We start from the raw sequence: 12,484 nt of genomic DNA, 5'->3' as shown, positions 1-12,484 counted from the left end.
TGTTCAGAGTACCATCACACGACACCTTGCAACGCGATCGAGTGAGTTTCAGGAGTTCAGGAGACGGAACGCTTAGATAACCGCCCGCCGGTTTCGGTGCCTACCTTTGCCTATGCCTTAGCGCATACTTAGAACACGCACACCTACGGATGGACAGATAGACACGCAACACTCAGAGTGAGAGAGGTTTGATACGCACACTTACACACGCACACAGACACACATACACACTTACTTCCTAGCTAACTACGCACGAACACGATACGATGAAACCTGTTTAGGATGCGCGGCCACCGCCTAAGGATCGCCAAGTGTCGGCGTTCGGTACTCAGGAGTACTCTCCCCTCCAGCAACTAACGATCAATTTAATTATCAACAGCAGATGGTAACGTTCCTCTCCCAGTCGCTTCTCGACTCGCAGACCACTTCGCTCTAGGTTCGCAAGGGTATTAGAATTAAAGACCTTAGAGAGAGAGAGAGGAAAAACCGCGCGCTAGTTCCGCTCCGCTCAGAGGAATTAACCGGTAACCGGTCCGTGACTCCCACTGATGCAGTGGTTTATTTTGCTCGTTCACCCGATAAATTGCACTGTCCTACTGTTCATTGCGTTCCCGTCGAACTTAACCGAAACGAAACAAAAACACGTTGACAACTAAACAAACAACGCAAAACCGAGACACCCGCTCCTCCCGGAACAGAGCTGGGCCTGGCTGCCGGCCTTAGGTGACGCTCGTCGGTCGCTTGACGTCGACACGCTCTACGCGGCAGTTCGCAGCACACAGCATCGGCACGGTTGCCATTGTTTCGCCTCGCGAGAAGCAACCCATCGATTGTTGAACATCATGGCATCGTGTATCGGCTTACCTGTTCGGAGAAAAGAGGAAGGAAGAAAAAACAAGAGGTAAACGTTAGGAAATGTGTGCAGAGTGGCAGGCGATGTGTGGATATATCTTGCGCTTCCTCTTAGACCGGGAGGCTTTCCTTTCGGACCCGGAGACCTTTCCAACGTTCCACGAATCGGAACCGCTCCAACTTCAAACGAATAATCGGAGCGTTCGAAACATCGAATCATTTCGAAAACAACTGCGAATCATTTCAAGCCGGGAACCGGTTTGCATTGGGGAGTTTCTGCGTTCTCCCCCCCCAGAGATAGCGTGCGTGCCGAAAGTCATCCTGTACGGCATAAATCATCCTAAGGCTCGGACTCTCAATCAATCGTCCCTCGAGGGGCGATGCATTCCGGGTGTGCTGGACGTTTGTCCATTTTTAGGCCCCGACCGGAGAACAAGCGGATGCTGTGTCTGTGTGTGTTTGTCATTAAAAATAATCGCCCCATGTGCCCGCCGTAAGAGTACCACGGAGAGCGACATGTACACAGCACATACAGCGCGCCACAGTTTGCAGAGTACGCAAGTTTATGCTAATTTAGTCGAATGATTTGCGGCTTGCAGCCGTACATCGGGGAGCGCTTTCGGGGGGGTGCGGGGTACGCATGAACTGCGGACAAATGTCGCGGTACTGTTGTTGTGCGCTCTGCGAGAGGAAAACATGTTCCGCAGATTAGCGATTTGTTATACCTTCACTTCCCCTCGCACCACCTCTGTTGACGTTCGTTCGGATGTCGGGAGTCTAGAGGAAAGCTAACAGTAAGCGCAACTCTCAAGCACGATAATTTAATACGACGGCGACCAGTAGCAAATCATACACCGGACGTAGCAACTGGAGTTTGCCTCGAATCATAACTTCCAACCGACGACCGACAGCAATAAACAACATCCACACCAGAAAGAATGCTTGAGCGTAACGATATGAATTCTCCACTTCCTGCAGATGGCAGGCAAAAGAAAAGCGGCTAAAGATGACAACCAGATGTGTGGATCAAACAACGGAACTTATAGCTTCAGGTCGATTGACTCGGATGTTGAAAAGAGAATAGAAACAACGAGTTCCTTTAGTTTACAAACTTTCCACAAGCTCACTTTGGTTTTTACTTGAACTAGTTTTAACACGTTGACTGCCATGGCTATCATTTTTGATAGCCAGCTGCCATTAGTTCTAAAAAGTTTTTGTCTGATAAATACATGAAAATGTAACTTAAAAATTATAGTAATACAAGCTGACCCGACGAACTTCGCCCCGTCAAATAATTATGCAGTTTCTAATATTCTAAAATTTGAAATTGACTACCTGTGATGTTAAATTTTGTTTTAAAAAGCTGTATAGAGAAGAAATTTGAATTCATTATATTGGAAATCATTTTATTGTGATTTTATTATTGCTTTTATTGTAACGCACCTTGATAGACTGCATTTTTAGTCTTTTGTTCGGGTGCGTAAATGTACAATGATGCCGGTTTTCCAACCCGTGAACATGCAACATATAGCTGGCCATGAGAAAACCAAAGCATTTCTAGATTTAATCCACACACTTCCAGCGACTGCCCTTGTGACTTGTTGATTGTCATCGCAAATGCAAGATTCACTGGAAATTGAATTCGCTTGAACTGAAATAGCATATCGTTCGATTTCAAGGGAATTCTAGGAATTAAACATTCGGTCCGCTTATAAGCCCTTTTAAAATTCTTGCCTCTATGCTATTGTTCATGAGCTGCGTCACAATCAATCGTGTTCCTTTACAAAGTTTCGGCGCATGAAGGTTTTTCGAAAATTTCACTGGATAATTCACGGCTTCGTCTTCATTTTCAACACGGTTGATTTGTATGATCGCATATCTCCTGGAACTTGGTTTAGAATTGTCCAGTTGAGGTCATTAACATCTATATTTTTCGCAGCTAATATTGCACGATGAACTCAATCAATCGTTAGCATAATTTTGGGTGATATTTGGATACACATTAGTTATGAGATCCTCTTTAGTTGAAGTGAATTGGCAAATGGTAGTCGGAATTGATATTAATCCACCGGATATTTTAACCGGAATCTGTCCGTTTCCAATTCTTAGAAGCTCTTTGGAGAAAACTCTTGCGCTTCTATCCTGTTGCAATTGCAAGCACTTAAGTGCACTCGCATATTTACAGACAATCGTATGGTTTTTACGTATTGCCACAAATACGATGATTTGAGACATGCATTTACTTCATCTGCCGGTGTTGATTTTGGAATAACGGGAAGTGTTTGTCTAAAATCGCCTGCTAACAGTACCGTTGCGCCTTCAACACGACCGTTATTGTTCCGCAGACCGTTTGTGAGCCATTGTGCACATCCCACACAATTAGTTTACAATTTTTCAATACTTGGGCCATAGCTGATTGCTTTGAAATTTTGCAAATAAGAGTTTCACTGACTTGCATGTTTAACGGTAATTTTAGTGCGGAGCGTGCCGTTCTTCCACCGCGCAATACGATTTTGAGATCGTATTGCCGCCAGAATCAAGGATATTAAGAACGTTTTCCCAGTTCCGCCGGGCGCATCCAGGAAGTATAGTCCACCGTTTCCATCATCGATAACCTTCATTAATCGATCATACGCACTCTTTTGCTAAGTGTTCAAAAGTGGGACACTTCTTTGAACTTGTTGTTCCAACGCCTTTATGTCGTCATCTTGGATTTGGCGATTTGGCGCTGGCATATGAATTTCTGTCAATAATTTGCCACTCATACGCAAACAAAAATCTTCAATCAACGCCAATGCTTTATTGTAGATTTTATCGTTCATTTTTAACTCGAAATCTCCTGTTGTTACTCGAATGCGATGTAAAATGTCTTCGGCGATGTCATTTTTGTACGTTTCCCATAGTTGGTGTGGATTTGAAGGCTGACATGTCGAAATGATCATCGCGAAAAGTGTACGAACTTCAGTGGCATGTGAAGCAGCTATGGCATCGTCCATTGTTTGATTTCACTGATTATCATGTTCCAATAATTCTAACTGCTGGCATGCTTCTCGAAAAGTTGAACACACGATACGATTCATGGTACGTAATGACTCAAACGATGTTGGACCGCGTATATTAACCAACAACAACCGAAGATAGAAGCAATCATCGTTTTTTGGGTGGATTCGTCCTAACGCATTAGTTGAAAATACAACTGGATGTCCGTCTACTGATTGGCCTCGCTTTCTACGTAACAATTTCTTTGACGATGCATTCCATGTGTAATATCGAGGCATTTCCGAATAAACCAATGTTCTTGCAAAAGGATCGCTGGCACAGGTAAAAAAAACTCTTCAAAGTTGTTGCTGGTTGTGTTTCGGCTCGTTGTACTGCATTTTCTGGGTTGAAATACACTCTTTGACCATTCTCCAAATCAACTGCGAGATGCACAACAGTAGGAAATCGCTCATGAATTGCAATTGATATTCTCCATAGCGCTTCATTGCAGTTAACGTAACGTCCCATTTGATACTTGCTAAACTCATCTCGCTCAAGATGTAGGTAATGTATGTAAGATAAGATGCGTATTTCAAAATTATTAATTTGTATACTACTTTTATGAAAAAAAGCCTTTTTTCGAGTTTTCTATTTTTTTTGCTTGTTCTTTTAAGTTTTCAAACTTTTCTTTTTTCTAAAACCTTAAAATGACCAAAAGGAAGAAATCGGCAAAAGATTTCCTTAGAATAAGTTCAGCCGTTTTGAATTTTTGTTAAAGATTGAAGTTTTTTTTTAATTTTTATATGGAAAAAAGCCGTTTTTGCCGAATTTTCCCATTTTCCGGCTTTTCCAAAGGAATTTTCAAATTCTCTTTTTTCCTAAACCTTCCTTGGGTACAAAGGAACAAATCATACGAAGACGTCATCAAGATTGGTCCAGCTGATTTTAAGTTTTAGCATCACGAACATACAAACATCCATTTTTATAGATATAGAGATTTAATATCAATTCTCTGAGAAGCTTAAATTAAGATTATGTTTAGTCTTCAAAAACCGTCGGTTCATTGAATTTTATAAACAAATTTTATTAAAAAAGATTGTACCAAAACAGTGTGCTAAAAAGGCTTGAAGTTTGTTCTAAAAAGATTTTGACCCATAAAAAAAGAAAATGCAACTTAAAAACCATAGTAAGATAAATAACAAGTTCTTTGGGAAGTTAACTCTTTGCTTTGCCTTCGACGAACTAACGCCTTTGCCACTAACGAAGTGTACTAAAAACCCTTGGCATGAAATTTGTGACTTGTTTATAGTACAAATCCTCAATACATTGTCACAAAACATACGGAAAAGATAAAATTCATACAATATACACACGGAATGTAACGGTCATGCAGCGCAACAAGCAGAGTTCATTAATAAGTCATTCCGTTCGCATACTTCCACCAGGGATGTAAGCACACACTACCTTAGGGCTAGCCCCTCCTGTCAGCCATCGACCGCTCGTCAAATTATGCTGCCGAAGCGGAAGCACTTAAAAGTTTCACATGCAAACACACATTCCGCATGTCGGCGGCACGGCGGGCGAAAGCAATGCACGCCATATTGCATGCGCGCAATAGGAATAAAATGCAAACCAGCACATCAGTTCCAGGGTAAAACGAATCAACATGTAATACAAGGTGTTGTTTTATTCCGCCCTCAAAATTGATAAAAATTCAAAATCAAACGTTGCGAAAAATTGAATGTTTGTTCAACTTACAATTGAAATGTTAATCTAAATTAAAAGATGTTTTTAAACTGGTTTTAACCACACGTTTAAAGGCAAATAAAATATCAAAATAGTAGACAGAGATGCAAGCAAACCGTGAAAAGTACCCCGATAAGTATCGCAAAGCATATTTAAAATGTCATGTATTTCTAAATACGTTAGGATTTAAATCGTGAAATTGAATTCGTGAACCCTACGTCTTCTATTAAGCATCCAAGCAACATCCACAATTAAGAAGACAATTTTTTAAAATTTAAATGAACCCCTTCCCAGTCATAGTGGTTTTCTACATTTGTGTATAGTTTTTGGTCAAAAATCGAAGAAAACATTATAGTTGCATTACATTTTGTGGATTTGTTTTTTGTTTGATTGCATCGAAAAGTGTTAAATAAGAGACTAAACATTTACAAACAAATTGAATATGTTTTCAAAGCAGGTACACTTCAAATAGTCGCCACACAACGAAAGTAGAAACAAAATGTGAAACAAAAAAACTGCTCGGACATAGCAAAACAAATTCCATCCGATTGCCCACGTCAGGCTCGGCCAAAACTGTGAAGGGATTAAAGTAATTATAAACAGTAACTCTTTAGGAAGGTTTTTGTTTGATTGAACCGTTGATTTAATAAATTTCGATGGGTAAAATATTAAATTTCGATGGTAATAAATAAATGGTTTAATAATGGCTTTGGAGCAGGAGACATATACATTTTTTAACTGAGTTTGAAAAGTCACCACTCGAAGTTTAAGAGTGATACGTTGTGAGAAAACTGTAAACGTTTCCTTCAATATATTTAATAACTTTACAAAAAGTTTGTACGGAGTAGCACCGAATTCTACACACTTTTTATAAACTTTGCTTACCAAGTACCAGGCGCCTCCATCTGGAAAGTTGACAACAGTTTTCAACTATATTATCATCTTTCATTCCCTATTCTTTGGTTTGCTAGAATTTTAGTGTTAAGGTTTTCTTTTCTGCCTATTGTGGATTAGCGTAGATGTTCCCCGTGTAATGTTTTTCGGTCAAGATTTTTGAAACGAACGAATCGTGAATCGAAAAATAGAAGAAAAAAACACATGGCACGATCAGTCCAGCCCCTCAAGACACTCAAACCGCACCCTTTCTTACCAACACTGCTTCACCCATAAAGTTCACGTGATAGGGAGAATGTTTACCCGGAGTGAAATGAGTAGAAAAATGGCCATCTCTATCGCGTCGAGTCAAAGTGAACTAAACCCGGGATTGAGGTCCGCTGCTGAGATTGATGGGGAGGGTTGGTGAAGAGATAGGGGTACAGGAGAGTACGCAAGGGGAGAGAAGTTTAAGAGGGGAAGAGAAGGTACCGAAGGATTGTGTTCCGGAATCATCAGGATCCGACACTGATTGCTTGTTGGTTCGTCAACCCATTTTACCCAACACCGCCCTTCCTTCCTTTTTAACGCCACTCCCAACCTTTTCCCTCCCTCCCTCTCACGCTCACCCCACACCACCGTCGATCACGGATCATGGGACAACAGCAATCGACGATGGCTAAATTGTTTTGCGCAGCTGACACGCGATATTAATTTACATCGATTTGTTTGCGTTGCTGGCAGCACTGGTTGGGCCGTAGGCGTGTCCCGGGTGACAGCCTTGTCCATGTTCCCCCCCCTCGCGAACCAGCGTCGATGTTTCTCGCGGCTAACGTTCGCTGCAATGCATCGACATCAACAGCTTCCCTTTCACCCCCTCGAAACGGGTTGTAGGAAAAAGGGGTGGGAAGAAGGGTGCATTGTGAAGCGCGATTGTCTCTCGGTGTGGGTGACACTGATGGTGTGTGAAAGCTCCGAGGACACCGAGGACGATTGCATCGCAGCAAGCGTGGATGGATGAAAAATTAACTCGTCTCAGTTTGTTATTGTTTTTCCCCTGGCTGGCGGGCGGGTGGAAAGCATGCCTCGGTAGTACATTCCCACTCGTCTCTTCCCTGCACACCGCACCATGATGCCCAGTCTGAGCTCGTGACACTGATTGTGTCGCAGCCACGATTTTCGAACGCGCGCGCACAATCTAAACCGAACCAGAAAGCGGAGACCACCGGGCGGGGAGGGGTGGGTGGTAGTTTGCGTGGTAATCCTACCCTTCTCCAACCCCCTTGTGGAGCCGATGATGCGACAGAGGAAAGATTGCCCCGGCTAACGCCACGTTTAGTGGCGCTGACGAGGACCTATATTATCGCATTGCTGACAAAGTAGAAAATCGCAAATGGCAATCACGGCCCACATACATAGACAACCCCTCCTCGAGGCTCCTGGGAGGGGGGGAAAACAATATTGGCGTTGGTGGTGGTGGTGATGGACACCCTCGTCCCATGCTCATCCACCAACACCCTACAAGGGTTGATGTTTGATTATCGATAATAAATCGATCGGGTTCGGTCAGCGTTATTCGTCACCGATTCGTGCCCGTGTTCTGCTGCCGATGGCTTAATTTCCTCTCCGCTCTAATGTCAGCGGCCCGGGGCGGGGGGCTTTCATATGCAAATGAACCAGAAACGATCCCACGGTACATCCACGCTCATCAGCTCCGGCTTGAGGGCACCGTCGCAGCGGACACACGGACGTTACATCAGTAAACGGAACGAGTTCGTGCTCATTATTTATAATACATTCCGCGGCAAAAGCCGAGTGTTTGCTTTCCATATGGAGCGGCGGGCAGTGCAAGCTCAACACGTGACGAATGGAAGAATCCGTGCGCGCGCGTGTGTATTGCAACATTTTAACCGTCACTTCAAAGCAATGAGCCGCGTCCCCAAAGGGGGAATCAGATTGCGAAATGATTGTCAAAATTTCAATTCCAATTTGCACATTTCATTATCGAATGACAAGACTTCGCTATCAGAGCAGATAAGCAAGCGTTTGTATTTCCAGCATCAAGAGAAACATTTTGTGTTTGTACTGTGCTAAACGAAGAAATTCGGGAAAGTATTGACTTTCTATTTCCCAAGACAGCCTTACTCAACTGAAAAATAGTTTAAAACTCTCTGGCTTGGTCAAATATTGTTTGTACGTTAGCTGTTGAAAATATATTGTTTTTAACTACGTATTTTGATCATAAATGTTAAAGTGCCATGCTCTGAAAAAGTCGTAGAATGCAAAACATTTGACAGATAACTTGCAGCTTTATGAGAGTTGCAAACTGGATTGATGAAAATATATGTTATCAAATCCAAGTCTAACTTTTGAAATATAAAATGTAATTCTTCGACGTTTGCATTCACTCATGTGTCATAAATACCAAAACTTAACAAAATAATTACCGACAAATAACAATGATTAGTTTTTTTTGTTAACGAACGAAAAGAAACGATTCGATCGAAATCAAATCATTATGAAAAGGCATGTGAGTTGATATTACACTTCATATGTCATAGCTGAATTATAAAAAAAAACAAATCAAAACATGACGATAGAAAATCGCAATTAATTTAAAAAGAATGTAGTTTTTAAATGTGAAATGAAGTTAAACAAAACAAAAATGGTTCAAAAATTTTATATATATAGATATAACCATCGAACACTTGAGGTCACATCAATCCTACACATTCTGTTTTCGGTTACTTAGCTCTAAAATGCCCTTTAGTTACGGAAACTGAGAACCATTTCTTACACGGATAATACGTTCATCATTTGTTTCATAAAAATGGAAACATTCAAACTTGATTTATTTTAGTAAAACGTTGTCTAATAGCTTTCATCCAAGATCAGGAATATCACAGTAAGGCGTATACTTTCCCAATTATTTTAAAACATGTACAGATTTTTCTGAAATACCCTATATTTGACTGTTTGGACGTGTAACATATTCTGAAACACTGTAAAGAGAATAAAGCTCAATTTATTAACTATCTCACTTAAGGCTAAGCACGCTATCGCCATCCGAACAAAACATCCAACAAACCAAGTCTTTCAAAGAATCTTTCCTAAATATTCTTTGAGCAGTTCGTGAACTTGTGGGTGGATACGACAAAAAGAATGTGAATGGTAAAGGCAAGATAACGGTATGAAAATTTAACTTTTTCGATTGACTACCTTTTGATCGTATCGAAGCGGCAACATCGACAGGAAGTCAACGAATGAGTTTGCTCACGAGTGTTAATTACAAAAAATCGGAACATTCGTTTTCGTTCTTCCTCTACCAATGAAGCGCGCTCAAAGACTGAAGCGTGCTCTCACTTTAATGTACCACATCACGAAAGAAAGCGTAGAAGTGACGCTGGGAAAAACCGCACCCCTTGAATCAGTCGGAGCGGAAAGGAAAAAAAAAGAGGGAAGTAAGTGGTGTAAATAAATTGGAAATGAAATAAAAGCTGGCTAGCGAGAAATCCAGCGCATCAGTGGGAAAGTTCTCCAACGGAGGGCTCCAGTTTGCGTTGAAAGGAATGCCATAAATAAATATATATGATAGAATACTAGTTCACGCTAGCAGGGAAGAAAGGCACTATTGGAATTGAACAGGTCGCGTGTGGGAAAAAAAGAGGAAACAAAAAACACATGGAAAATGTATCCGGTTTTTTAGTCTTCACCGCACTTTATCCGCATACTCGCACACACACACATACACACACCGTTAGCAACCGGTAGCGCGGCAAACCGTAATGGGTCTCGATAACGGCAGGTTCATTTCTTGGGTGGCTCAATCGGTTGGGGATAAGTAAGAACCAAGCTCCATGCGGAAGATAACGACTCCGAGCGACCGAGTGGAGAGCTGTGGAACTTCCCAGAAAAGGTGGAAAGTGCACATCGGGCAACACTTCAATCGGGCGAGCGCGTTTCCCGGAATGCTTGCAGCAAAATCCGGGGGTATTAAGGGCCGCAGCGCTAGCAGGGAAACATACCGTGGATATCCAATCTAGTGCAGGATTGCGCTGAGGGACACGCTTCGAGCTCTTCTGCCGCTTCTGGGTCGGAAGCAGATGACCCAAGCGTATGATTGGCGCTACGGATTCCAAGCTTCCACAAGGACGGAGTCGGGGGGGTCTTAGGGGGGCAGCTAATGCTCGCGAAATGATTCGGAAATGCAATGGAGAGGATTTCGTTCGCTTTACCCGGGAAAAACCCGGGGCGAACGACAGTTCCTCTCATCAAAGACGAATGATGGTTTGCGATGAGGTGGAATTATGGGATCCCGGGTCGTATCCTGCCCTGGCAGGGTTATACGATTTCCTAGCTGCGTGTTTTTTTACGACTCCTTCGGTTTGGATCGCAAGCACGAACTGCGGTTTCAGTTTCGCTCCGGCCGGCGGAACAATTGGTTTCATGGGCTGCAATGCGCTCGGTGTTCACTTCTGCCTAAGTGGTTGCGGGAAGGAGGAAAAACAAAACCAGGAAAAAACCGAACCACCATGAGCTGATGGGAAATCTCTACGTCAACATCTTTTTTTGATTTGTGGATACCTAGCTGTTAGTGAAAGTTCGCCAGTACGGTTCCATTTCATTGAACTTCCAATGAACCGATTCAGAATACAGACATATGTTCAATACACAACAACTTTATCAGTTTTCGAGATTTTACAGACCTTCAAGCAACGCGTGGCAGTGGATTGAATGCCTTGGTGGAGAACATCAGAGGAGATACAATGAGTGTTTAATGGAGTATGTTTGGTAAAAGGGCGTATCTTATCGTTTTTAGTACATCCGTTTGGTGTTCTAATGTTAAATCCTTTATATGCAGGGCTTATACTAACATAGACATTTTTGTTTTTAAAGAACTTTGTTATATTAAGTATCATTTTGGTCTTCATGACGTCACAATGCGTACTCGGTGTAGGGATAAAAAAGATCCAGGGTAAGTGCTTTCTGGTGCTAAGAGTAGATGTAGTGAAGTAATAAATTAGGGCTCCAAAATGACTGTTGTCTAAACAGGGGTCATGGGCTTCAAAAGTAAATTACAGTCAAAATATAAACAGTTTTCAAAACAATACCAGCATTTTAGGACCAACTGGCTAGAAAGAAATAGACGATTTTTTTTCCTACAATGTTTATGGTGTTCTAAAAAGTTTGTGACCCATAAGTGCAACATAAAAACTATAGTAATATTAAAAATAAGTTATTAGGGAGGATAAGTCTTTGCTTGGCCTTCGAAAACCCTCGGTTTAACAAATATAACTAACAAAATGACTCAACGATTTAATCAAATTTGTCAATAAAGTATATCAAACTCACGGTTTTTTTTCGAAATCAAGAAAAGACTTTCCTTCCCAAAGAAGTAACTATATCTTTTATGTTGCATTTTAATTAATGCATGGATGCATTTGAAAACTTATGACAGCTGGCTTTCAACTCAGCCACGGCAGGCAACATGTTAAATAGAATATGAAAGAAATATGAAAAAACATATTTCTGGTATGACTAGATGAACCTAGTTCATCGGGCCTCTAGAGATGATTTAAAACACGATATAACACATTTATGGATTAACTCCCAGAGTAAAGCCATTTCTCTTATTTTGCGAAGATATAATTGATAAAACTTGTGTAAATATTTTGCACATAAACGAATTATTAAAAACGGAACGTTTAAAAACGAGTTGTAACGTGGTCTAGAGCTTTTTCACTTATTGAGCTTTCAATTGTCCAAACATTACGTGGACAACTCCTAAGGTTCGAGAGAAGATGCACATTGCCCACAGTCGCGTGAAGTCGTTTATTACTTTTGCAGTTTCTCGCTTGGTGTGTGTGTTTTTATGTGTTTTTTCCTACGGCAGAACTATTTAGCAAAAGATATGGCTTTGCAGGGGCGCTGAAAGATACAAAGCAATGCCAAACAGTGTCACCCGATGGAATCTTAATTTGCGTTCACGCTATATTCTTACCTCCTTTTTAGAGTTTCTTTCTGCTGCCTGCTT

This window comes from Anopheles coustani, chromosome X (assembly GCF_943734705.1).
Source record: "Anopheles coustani chromosome X, idAnoCousDA_361_x.2, whole genome shotgun sequence".
NCBI classification, from domain to species: domain Eukaryota; kingdom Metazoa; phylum Arthropoda; class Insecta; order Diptera; family Culicidae; genus Anopheles; species Anopheles coustani.
This window is presented reverse-complemented; position numbering follows the sequence as displayed.